The sequence below is a fragment of the Fundulus heteroclitus genome, chromosome 15 (assembly GCF_011125445.2).
Source record: "Fundulus heteroclitus isolate FHET01 chromosome 15, MU-UCD_Fhet_4.1, whole genome shotgun sequence".
Taxonomy (NCBI): Eukaryota; Metazoa; Chordata; class Actinopteri; order Cyprinodontiformes; family Fundulidae; genus Fundulus; species Fundulus heteroclitus.
The window spans coordinates 27,300,832-27,312,283 of record NC_046375.1 but is presented as its reverse complement, the minus strand read 5'-3'; the positions used below and the strand labels follow the sequence as shown (position 1 = coordinate 27,312,283).

The 11,452-nt window shown below is 39.0% G+C and overlaps 2 long non-coding RNA genes across 2 annotated transcripts; both read right to left on the bottom strand.

The window, feature by feature from the left end:
* Nucleotides 1–348: 348 nt before the first annotated feature.
* On the bottom strand, nt 349–10,897 carry LOC110369502. Its single transcript, XR_004932756.1, has 5 exons — nt 10,818–10,897; nt 1,119–1,192; nt 874–1,003; nt 564–695; nt 349–487 (listed from the first exon to the last, which is right to left on the bottom strand). It is a non-coding gene; the product is annotated as an uncharacterized LOC110369502 (long non-coding RNA).
* LOC118566070 lies at nt 1,956–4,072 on the bottom strand. The gene is made up of 3 exons (XR_004932768.1): nt 3,719–4,072; nt 2,160–2,298; nt 1,956–2,032 (listed from the first exon to the last, which is right to left on the bottom strand). It is a non-coding gene; the product is annotated as an uncharacterized LOC118566070 (long non-coding RNA).
* Nucleotides 10,898–11,452: the final 555 nt, after the last annotated feature.

The following is an 11,452-nucleotide window of genomic DNA, read 5'->3' as shown; positions in this document are numbered from 1 at the left end:
TGAATCTCTGCATCTGCAAAAATTCTCCATCTTGTCCTTCCTCATCAGCCTGGTGCTTTTGTCTCGATTAAATCATGTTACAGATACAACCCCTGATCAGGCACATGTTCCTTAATTTATAACTAAATGATAAATGACAGTCGTTCTCTTCCTGCTGATGTCAGACTCATGGACCGACTGATGATGCTGGGCTGAGATTTCATGAGAGAACTGCTTTGCAAAGGTCTTCCTTCCTCAGGGCCTGATGGAACTCTAATCCCTCTGCTGGTCACAGCTGGTCATAGCCACTAGTCGCTACTTTTATCAATTATAAACTATAGAAACCCTGGATAAGAGCAAAATGTTCCATCACACCTGATTGTCATGGTGATTGTTTATGGGACCCTTGTTCAGGCAACAACCTCAGACAACAGAAGATCGTTTAAACGGTTTATTGATCCAACAGAACAAAAGGATGGTTCTTCTAGGATCGGGTTCCAGGACGGCACTGAGGGAGAGAGGGAAGGATTATAATATGAAGGATTGTTGGAGGAGGAGGATGAGGATGAGGAGCAGAGCCTTACTGTGGTCTGAACTATTTCTGATGTTCTGCTCATCATGTCGTGGAGAAAAGATTTCTTGCTTTTTTCTGTCCACTCTTCCTCTTCCTGACTGGTGGTGATTGGGTGGAAGTTCACAGACTGATGAGATTCAATCTGGAATGATCAGAAATAGGAAAGATCTGCAGTCTGGCTGGGAAATCAGAACCTAGTTCTGGAGTTTCTACAATATTTACAGAATATGTTTCTGTTCAGTGTTTGACTCGTGGTATTGTCTTTCTAACCATGGTTTTAGATTCATTAATAAAGAACTGAACCCACATGATCTCCTTACCCGTCTTATCTGTCCGTCCTGACAGGAAGCTGGTCATCATTAGATCCTTGGATCTTCAACAGGATGTCCTGCGTCTCCTCTGTCCTCTGGGTCTTCTCTCTCTTCATCGTCCCAGGGCGATTGTCTCAGCCTAGTTAGAGAATCGACATGTGATCCTGGACAGAGTCCTTTATTGATGTGTAAATAAAAGATGCTTGAAGGTGACTGAAGGTGACTTTCTGCTCAAGGCAAAATCATGGACTGACCTTTTCCTCCAAAGTATCATCATCAGTAGATCAGGAGGTCGAGCAGGTCCTCTGCTGGAGTCGTATGAAAGGAGCTGAAGGAAAGAAAACACACCAGATACTAGAAAACAGGGTTAATGAGGAGAATGATGGACAGCAGAAAGTCAGAACCAGTTTTTCTAATGCTGGGCTCATCTTTGGGTTCCAAGTTTGAAATCTTTGGATTTGCTGTTGTGTGGATAAAAGTTTCTGTACTTTTTTGTCAACTGGATTTTCTTCTCTTCCTCCTCCTGACTGGCGGTGTTGATGGTGGAGGTTTACAAACTGATGAGATTTAACCAGAGATTATTAGAGACATCAGAGAGGTCAAAGGTCAGCAGGACCTAAAACCAGGCACTAGGTTGGATTATTTTTATTCTCTTCCTGTTAATCACAATGTTGTTTAATCTTCCTGTTACTCTTCAGATTAGTTTGTTAGCCTACTAGAAGTTTCCTCCACCTGCTCCCTGTTTCCTTCCCTCCTTTCCTGACCTCATGTGGCCCTCTGACCACAAACTGATCATCATGAAATCCCTGAATCAGATTCAGTGTCTCTGCTGTCCACTGTTTAACGACTGCAAAGCTAATATTTTTGTTTGTGGAATACGAGTTTGTGAAGCTAACATTTAGGTTAGCTGTGCCCACCACCACTGCTAATGGACCATCATTTCCAGAGCTTCTTCAATCACAGCAAAGACCACAGAATCTTTGTCCATCATCACAATTTAAAAAAAAACAGAAAAGAAATCCATCTAGTTTTTACATTCAGGCTCAACTTCATGTACAGTTGGGATATCGTCACATTAGATGGTTTCTTACTTTGTTTGTGGAGATCATTGTTTTCTCTTCCTGCTTCTGATTGGTGGTGTAGAAAGATGTCAGAGTTCTGCAGGGTCCTGATAGAAATACAAGGACAGAAACTGGTTTGATTTAGATACTATTTGTAGAATGATGACATTATAATACTTTTCTCTGTATCGTCAACATCCAAGAACTGTGTATGTTAACTTAATAAAGAACTACCTGCACATGCTCTCCACATGTTCTCTTCCTGGACGTGTCTTCCTTCTTCTTTGCTGACCAACACTAGCTATGTTTCCACCAGTACCCCATCTGTCACCAGCACCAATTGAAATTGTTGATAACCTGAGCCCTGATGAACCTGGTATGGATATTATTAACCCTGTTATTAATTTTTATGTCACACAATTTCCCAATTGTAGGACAATAAATTAATTTGTATAGCACATTACAGCAACAAGGCAGTTCAAAGTGCTTTACATCATGAAAACATAAAAACATCATAAACACATCAAACAGTCAGTTTGTTAGATCAGGACCAAACATTGAGTTGTATCGAGTGAAAACATCAATACACAGCAAATATGTTGTTCAATGGTCCCTGTATTTTGGGCTGAAAACAGCTCTATTAGCAAAGGTTTTGTTCAGATGCTCTTTCTGACACAACCCTCTGCATTTATCCGGGCTTGGGACCGGCCCAAAAAGGACACAGGACACTGTGGCCACCTTTGAGGCTGCATTAGTGTGTTAGTTAGCTAAACTAGTAATTATAAAATGTACAAAATTTCAAATAAAAGCATAAAACTAAATACAAAATCATTTGTTTTTCATTGTTATTTTGAGAGCGCTTCTTTTGTTTTTCTTGTTTTTTCTAGATTTTTTGTTTTTGGGTATATTTAATAATTACCTTGTATTTGTTTTATTTACAGATTTTGACATATATTTACATATTTACATGAGAACACACTTGGAGTCAGGAATGTGATCCAGTGCTTCTGATAGCGTGGAGGCCTGTGTTTGCCTACTGGCCTCTATGAGGAGGACGTCTCCTATTTGCATGTGAGCCTCCGTTTTTATGGGGGGGCTGCATGTGGATACAGGCCTGAATTTGGATGGCAGCCTGCATGTGGGTACAGGCTTGGGTTTGCACTGAAGCCTCTGTTAGTATTCTGTCTCCTGTGTTCATGCTGGGGGGCTCTACCCTCATGAACAGCCCTGTTTCTTTGAGGCCCTGTTTGCCTGGGTGCCTCTCTTTGTTTGGAGACCTCCGTTTTCATGGAGACGTCAGTTTGCGTGGACGCCTCTGTTTGCGAGGAAACTTTAGGATGTTGGTTTTTCAAAGCAAGGTTCAACTCTACGGTCAGTTCTCCAACCTGACTCTTCAGAGATTCCTCCTGTTCTTTGAATCTGGAGGCTTCTTGATAGTTACTCCTCAGCTGATCCTCATATTTGGCTCTCAGCTGCTGTTCTGCTACCAAAGCCTCTGCTAGCCTCTCACTGTTCAAGGCTATTTTTTTCCGCCTGCCTCCTAAAAAACTGAAGCTCATTCAGAACGCTCTCATGGACCGTAACTTTGGGAATGCGTGGAAATCTTGATGCACCTGCAGTCTGCGGTGCAGCAAGTGTTTCCTGCTTCTCCACTTTCTCTTCACATTTCAATCTCATGTGGCGTTCATGTTCTAAACTTTTTTCCAGTTCTTGGATCTGTTCCAGCTGCGCTTTGCAATCAACCTGAAACTTGATTCTTTGCTCTCTCTCCTCATGAAGATCAAAAACCTTACCTTGCAGCTCCTGTCTAAGATCGTCCACCTGCTGCGTGAGATCACTGATACGTTTGATTGCCTGTTCAATGTCCAACGAGGGAGGGATCACCGTAACAGCTGAGGCGTGTTCAGGCAACTTGTCACTCTTAAAGTACTGGGGGTGACGAGCCTCAGAGCTTCCAGTGGCCTGGGAATGCCTGGGTTTTCTCTTGTGCTCTTGTGAGTTGGAAGCCACGTAGTAAACTGGGGCCTGGATGTGTGGCCGCTCTGCTTGTTGGCATTGGCCCTGGAAATGCTTAGATTGGTGGTATGAGTGAGGTGCCTTAGAGGAAGTAAAGGCACTGAGGTCTTTCCTTGGTTTTTCTGACCTTGGAGATGGCTGAAAAGAAGATTCCTGCTGAAGCTCCACTGAAGGAGGAGTTTCAGATTCAGCAGAGGGACCAGATTCCCCTTGGATCTCTGTACCATCTTCTGGCTTCCATTAGAATGATGCTAATCATTCTAATGGAACATTCTGTGTGCAAGATGACACAGAGCAGAAGACAGAATAAACTTTATTATGGTTTAAACAATATATTTCTAGGTAATGTCAGTTTGGTAGTTTTTTTTTATTTTACTGAGTAGAATAAACCTTTTAAAGAGGGAGTTGAGAGCTTTCATTAACTCAGTCTTATATTTCCAAATATCTCACCTTTTGAATTTTTCAGTTAAATAATTAAATCCCAGAGTTTATAGATGAAAGGTAAATTTCTAAAACATTTCGTTTATGTAGCTCATTATCCACAATGCTCAATGAAGTGCGCATGCCCAATGTGCTCATAGAAGTCTGGCTCGGTACATGACATTAGAAGTTTTGGTTAGACTCTGAAGAACAAAATAACAGAATTCTAAATAGATCAGATTAGTATAAACCATTATCAGTAATACAGTCTTGGATTATTCCAGATGTCAGAGTAGATTTTACTTTGTTGAAAGGAGAAAGGAAAAGGAATTCACTCCAAATTCATATATAGTACAGGGTTATATTAATAGATATTATAGTTATGTAAAAAATTATACAGATGTTTCTAAATATATATTAAATCAAATAGGAGTAGCTTTTATAGTACAACAGTACAGTACATCACTTATTCTTTGGAAAAGAATAAGTGATGGACTTTCAGTTTATACAGGAGAGATGATTGCAATATTATTAGCTATTCAATGGGTTGAAGAAGTTAAGCCATTAAGATCAATGATATGTTCAGATTCTAGTTCATCCTTAATTAGTTTGCAGTATATTCACTCAGAAAACAGGCCATATATTTTAATAGAAATTCACCAGACCATATATAGAATAAATATGATGGGTTTAGTGATTTTATTTTATTTTGTGGCAACAGCACATTATGGAGTTCAAGGAAATTAACAGGTAGATTGGGCAGCAAAGTGGATTTAATTATTAATCTAAATCGGAAGTTAAAATGTTAAACCGAAAATGAAGGATAAATGGCAAAAGGAATAGGCAAAAAGAAAAAGAGGATGTTGGTTTTATAAAATTCTAACGAAAACTTGAGAAATGAGAAGAAAAGGAAAAACAAGAAGAGAAGAAATAATTATTTCTCATTTGAGATTTGGGCATACTGGCTTAAATAGTACTCTTTGTTTAAGGGAAACATTGGAATGGTAAATGTGAATACTGTGGAGTAGATGAAACGATTGAACATGTCATGCTGTACTGTAATAAATATGAGGAGGAGAGACAGCAATTAATTCTAAATTTAAGTAAAGTAAAAGTTAAATTAGATTTATTTGAATTATTTAGAAGTGATTCAGAAAGAAACATTTACAGGATAATATTTTGCTATCTAAAAACCCCCACAATTGTATAATAGAATTTAATTCCTGAGAGTCTTTCTCGTCCACACACTCCATGGCAGTAGATGGTGGAAATGCATCAATTTGTTATTTGCCAACCGCCAAAAAAATTAATAAAGAAGAAGAAGAAGAGCTTCTAATTGGTGCTGATTGGAAGTGGAGGCAGCTGGCCAGACTGACGTCAGAAAGCTTCCTCACCTGACAGCGCAACCCTAAACTCCGCTCCAGCCCAAGCACCAGATGATCAACCCCAGCTGGGAGCAGGTCAGATCAGACCAGCTCGGAGGAGCTCTGCTCATTCTTTCTCTCTCTCTGCCACCTACTTCTCTCTTTCCCTCTCCTCTCCAACCAGTGATGATTTTTGTTAAATAAATCCCATTTTAAGTTATCCCATGCTGGGCTTCCCTTATGGTCCAAGAGCCAGGCCATAACAAAAAATCTATCTATCTATCTATCTATCTATCTATCTATCTATCTATCTATCTATCTATCTATCTATCTATCTATCTATCTATCTATCTATCTATATATATATATATATATATATATATATATATATAATATTATAATATATCTATATCTATATATATAATATTAGAATATATCTATATATCTAATATATAATATTATAATATATATATATATATATATATATATATATATATATCTATATATAATATTATATATATTATATATATATACTATAGGTATTCAGCATATCTAATATATATAATATTATCATATATATATATATATATCTCTATCTCTATATATATATCTATCTATACATCCTTCTACATATACTATAATATATAGATTCTATCATATTATCCTATTATATATATATATAGATATATATAAGATGGCAGCCGTAATTCCTGCGCCGCGACAGTCAATGCGGGGTCTATGAGAAGAAGAAGAAGAAGAAGACCATAGACATAATATAAGAGTAGACGCGTCATTGGGCGGGTTCTGCCTATGCTGCGATGCGTCAGAGCGTCCGCCATCTTAAATGTGGCAAATCTGCAGTTACTCAGTCACTTAAACAGTATCAGAGGGACTTTAATCTCTGAATATACTTTGTATTCGTAGTATTTTTTTGTAATATTACAAGTTTATTTTCGTACCCTTTAGCTTCATTCTCCTGAATTTATTCTCCTAAAGAATAAAAATATTTAAAATAATCTAACCTGGCCCTATTACTCCAGGAGTGAAATAATTCTGCAAACTGTGATTATTCTGGAAATGTTCCCCCTTAATTCTCATAATATGATGTTTTTATCATAACATTATCACTTTTGTGTTTGTTTGTTTGTTTATTTTTACTTTATTGACCTAGGACTTTTTTTCTCATATTATTAATTTTACCTCTTTAATACTCACCCAAAAAGTCTGTTCCTAAAGGTTCACATGTGACACGGTTTTATGAAATAATGAAGAACACAATGTTTAGATTTAACAAATTGATCCTTATATTTATAACACATACACACACAAATATATATATATATATATATATATATATATATATATATATATATATATATATATATATATATATATATATATATATATATATAGTGTGTGTGTGTGTGTGTGTGTGTGTGTGTGTGTGTGTGTGTTTATTGCAGCACAGGAATGAGGCATCTTCTCTGATCCACGTTCAAAATAACAGAACCCAACTTTTTTCTGCCACATACAATATGGCGGTTACGTTGACGTGCGAATCTGCGCCCTATGACGCGTCTACGTATATATGTCTGTGAAGAAGACGGTTTTTTTTGTGGGAGTCTTCCGGTCAGCCATTTCCTGTCACTGGCTAGCGAACTCCAAACTTCACTGTAGCAGATAATACAGCAAGACTGTGACAACCAACAAATATACAGTAAGGTCGAGGGGACTTGTTTACATAAAAGAGATCTAAATACACTCTGAGTTATTTATAAGCGGATTTACTACCAAGAACCATGGTGGTTCTTGGTAAACATTATCTTCAGATAAAAAGGAAAAGTCACCCACCGCTAGCTTTGCACGAGGGTAGCTAGCCGGGACAAAGAATGTATCTGTGGTCAACGTGCATGACTATTTCTGTGCTGATAAGGAAATGGAAGATGTTCCTCATTTGCCCGTGACACCTTCCAAACCTCCAGCGGAAAACAAAGCAAAGTAAGTGACACTGAATCAACCATCCTCTGAGTTAACATTGCTCACATTTCTGATTAACAGATCAGATGCCTTAGAGAAGATGATTTGTAGCAACTCTGCTGTTATTGCTGAGGCAAAAGAGGCAATCAAGAATAGCTCCAAACACATAGAGTGCATCAAAGAAACAGTCGAGTTCATCTGTGCTGATCTAAAGGATATGACAACCACAGTGTTTTTTTTGTGGAGAAAAAAAAAAGCTATTGGTATTCAGAAAATCTGTAATGTGCATCAGAATTGCATTTCTCAGTTGGAAGGATATTCTTGTCGCTGTAATTTACGGCTCTTGGATTACAGGCAAAAGAAAACTAGGATGTAAGAAAGGAGGTTATCAGCAGTGTTAATTTTGACAGCAATTTTTAGTTTAGTTTTAGTCTTAGTCTTTTGACTAAAATGTTATTTATTCAAGCTCTGAAATAATAGGATGCGATTTCAATGTCGTCTTGATTAATCTTGTGGATAGATGGTCTCCAAGGAGCAAAAGCAGCTCTCCAAGTAATCCCTTGATCTCTCTTTTTGATGGACTTAATCTAGTAGACTTATGGAGAGAAATGCATTCTTCTCAAAAAGAATATTATTGGGCAAATAAATCTTTGTCAAGCAATCAAAACTTGATTATTGGCTCGTTTCAAATTAATTAAATAATGGGGTTGCAAGGATTCTTCCCTCAATGTTTTCAGACCATAAATTTATACATATAGTCATGTACTGAGGTTGGCAAACCCGAATTCAGCCGCACACAGAGTCTCGTTTCAAGTAGTTTATTGAAGAAGAGGTGAGTTGTGGAAGGTGAGTCTGACAAACTGTAACCGACTGGAGCAGGTGGGTGATGGCAGCAGGAACAGGCGGTCGGGAAGGAGCAGAAGAACGCAGGGTGCTCCTCAGAGCGGAGCCAGTCCGGCAGTGAAACCTGGAAGCCACCAGGTGCAGGCAGAGCAGGCGTGGGGAAGTCCACCACAGGATCGGCTGCGCTGCAGCGAGGACTGGGGGTGTGAGCAGCCAGGGTACGAAGGAGCGTGGGTAGTCATAGAGGAATCCGCAGTTAAGCAGCATGGAGACACGGGCAACTGGAGAGACAGCAGGCTGGACACAGTGAGGCAGCGTGAGAGGGAGGAGACTTTCTGGCAGTTATGAGTGGACTGAGGAGGGTTTATGTAGGCTTGTGGACAGGCGGACTGAGTTCAACTTAATTAGGAGCAACAGGTGGAAGTGATCTAGGATGGAGAGATGACTGGAGGTAACTGGGCTGCATGGGTCATGGAAAAGTCCGGAAAATGTCCAAAGTAAAACGAGCAAAATTGAACAATGATATATATTCATCCATTTTAACCCCTTTTTATTTGATACTGTAAACCTTATTACAGTAACAAGTAAATAAGACTCAGTAGCAGCATTTTAAAAAAAACGAGGTCTGTATAAAATTAGAAGCTTTAATTTCACATTTTGGGAGGAAACCCTCCAGTAAAAAGGCCTCCCGTCTTAATTGGGAACTATTAAAGCACGAAGCATCAAAACTCCTTAGGAAATACAGCAGTGATTTAGCAGGAAAAAAAATAGGAAAATGAAGTGCCCTGCGAAAGACTGGCGACCTGTCCAGAGTGTACCCCGCCTCTCGCCCATTGACAGCTGGAGACAGGCACAGGCACCCTTTATAGTTTTTCAAGTAGTCTTCTTTGCCACTAAACCTGTTATGCTAAAATAATTTCCTGAATTTGATTCAAACACAGCTTCAATCACTTATTCATCTTGTTCAATTTGAGTGCCTCTGATATCTGTCTTTTTGGTAAAGTTTTATGTAGTGTGAATTCAGGCAATGTATTAAATGTTATAAAGATAATTTTTAGTTCCGAACACATTTAATAACTATTTTTAATGTTGGGCTATAAAATGTCCCTATGGACTACGGCTCTCAGCAGGCAACATGGTTTAGGACCCAGACCCTGATACCTGCAAGACCATGCCCCTGAGATGATAAAAATCATAACATGTAAACACTGCCACTGATCATGAAGAAGTACCTGAACCAGAATAACCCACTGAACCCACAGAACATGAACAACCAGTACAGTGATCAGAATACAAACCTAAGAGTAATCTGGGCTCATAAAACATTAGAACTAAGAGTCAGAACAGAGAAATCGTGTCTCACTAATGAACAGTGGTGGGCACAGATAAGATGATATGAAAATAGATAATTGCAGGGCTAACTTTTTCTCCATTCCATTATCACCCAAGCTAGGTTTAAAAATTGTTTTGCGGACCAGTTATTGTCCATTTTATTGGGTTTTGATAACTGTTAGTACGATAACATTCACAACAAAATATTCGTCTGCCGTTTACGTCACTATCCTAGCTCTCTGTACACAGACATCTACGTAACAGTAAGAGGCACGGCTCCACAAAAAACATTAATAGTTTGCTGTTTTTGTCTTGCCTGTCTTTTTCTCACTATGATGCGGTGGGCTCCCATTGCTCTGTTTTTGAGCGAATCCTCTGTTTTTGAGCATTGGGAGCCGAAACGGAGACGGCGGTTAGTTACTGGCACCGAGGTGGAAAGACACTAGGCCCGGAGCTGGGCTTTTGGGTAGCTGCATGGCTCAGCGGACATTTTTTTCCAGCCCTTCCTACAAATTACCAGGCAACTTACTGCCTTACGGCAATCCTCAAGGGACATTTAACCAGCATGTATAAAATAGGAAAAGATGTATCTTCAATGATGAAGCTGATCTTTTTATGTATGCTTTTCTAGTCACAATAGTGCACATTATATTGATGTTACAACAATAAACCCAAAAGGTAATGATTTATTTAGCTGTGCCCACCACTGCTAATAAACCATCATTTCCAGAGCAGCAAAGAGGCTTAAATTGGAGCCAACCAGACTTTCGTTCAGTTCTTTTTTAGAATATTTCGATACCTATCCAGGAGTCTCTTTGTCCGTCAGCACAATTTAAGAAAAACAGAAAACAGGACCACACAAAAGAAATCCATCTAGTTTTTACATTCTGGCTTAACTTCATGTACAGTTGGGATGTCGTCACATTAGATGGTTTCTTACTTTCTTCCTGGAGATCATTGTTTTCTCTTCCTGCTTCTGATTGGTGGTGTAGAAAGATGCAAGAGTTCTGCAGGGTCCTGATAGAAATACAAGGACAGAAACTGGTTTGATCCAGATACCATTTATAGAATGATGACATTATACTTTTCTTTGTATCATCAACATCTAAGAACTGTGTGTTAGCTTAATAACTTAACTTCCTGCACATGCTCTCCATCTGGCCTCTCTATCCTATCTTCAGGTGTCCCTAGGAAGCTCTTCACCAGTACTGAAGTCCTGGATCTCAAACGGGAGTTCTGCCTTCCTAATTCCAGCGCAATCCTAAATGAATAAATAGGTGAGCTAGCCGGCTATACTTGCTTTATATTTAAATTAGGATAGTTGTCTATATTTTCTGAACATTTCCTCACCTTTTCATCAGATTGTATGAAGTCAGCAGCCCAGATGATGGACCTTTACTTGTGTCACCGCAGATCTCGTCGGCATCTTCCATCACCCCAAAGTCCATAGAGGCTCAGTCCAGCACAGCATTCAATGACAAATATGAAGACAACACAGGTGAAATCAGGCTTGTAAAAGGAGAGTACCACTGCCGCCATAACCGCCTGAGTCTCAGAGCCATTACGCTAATGGCT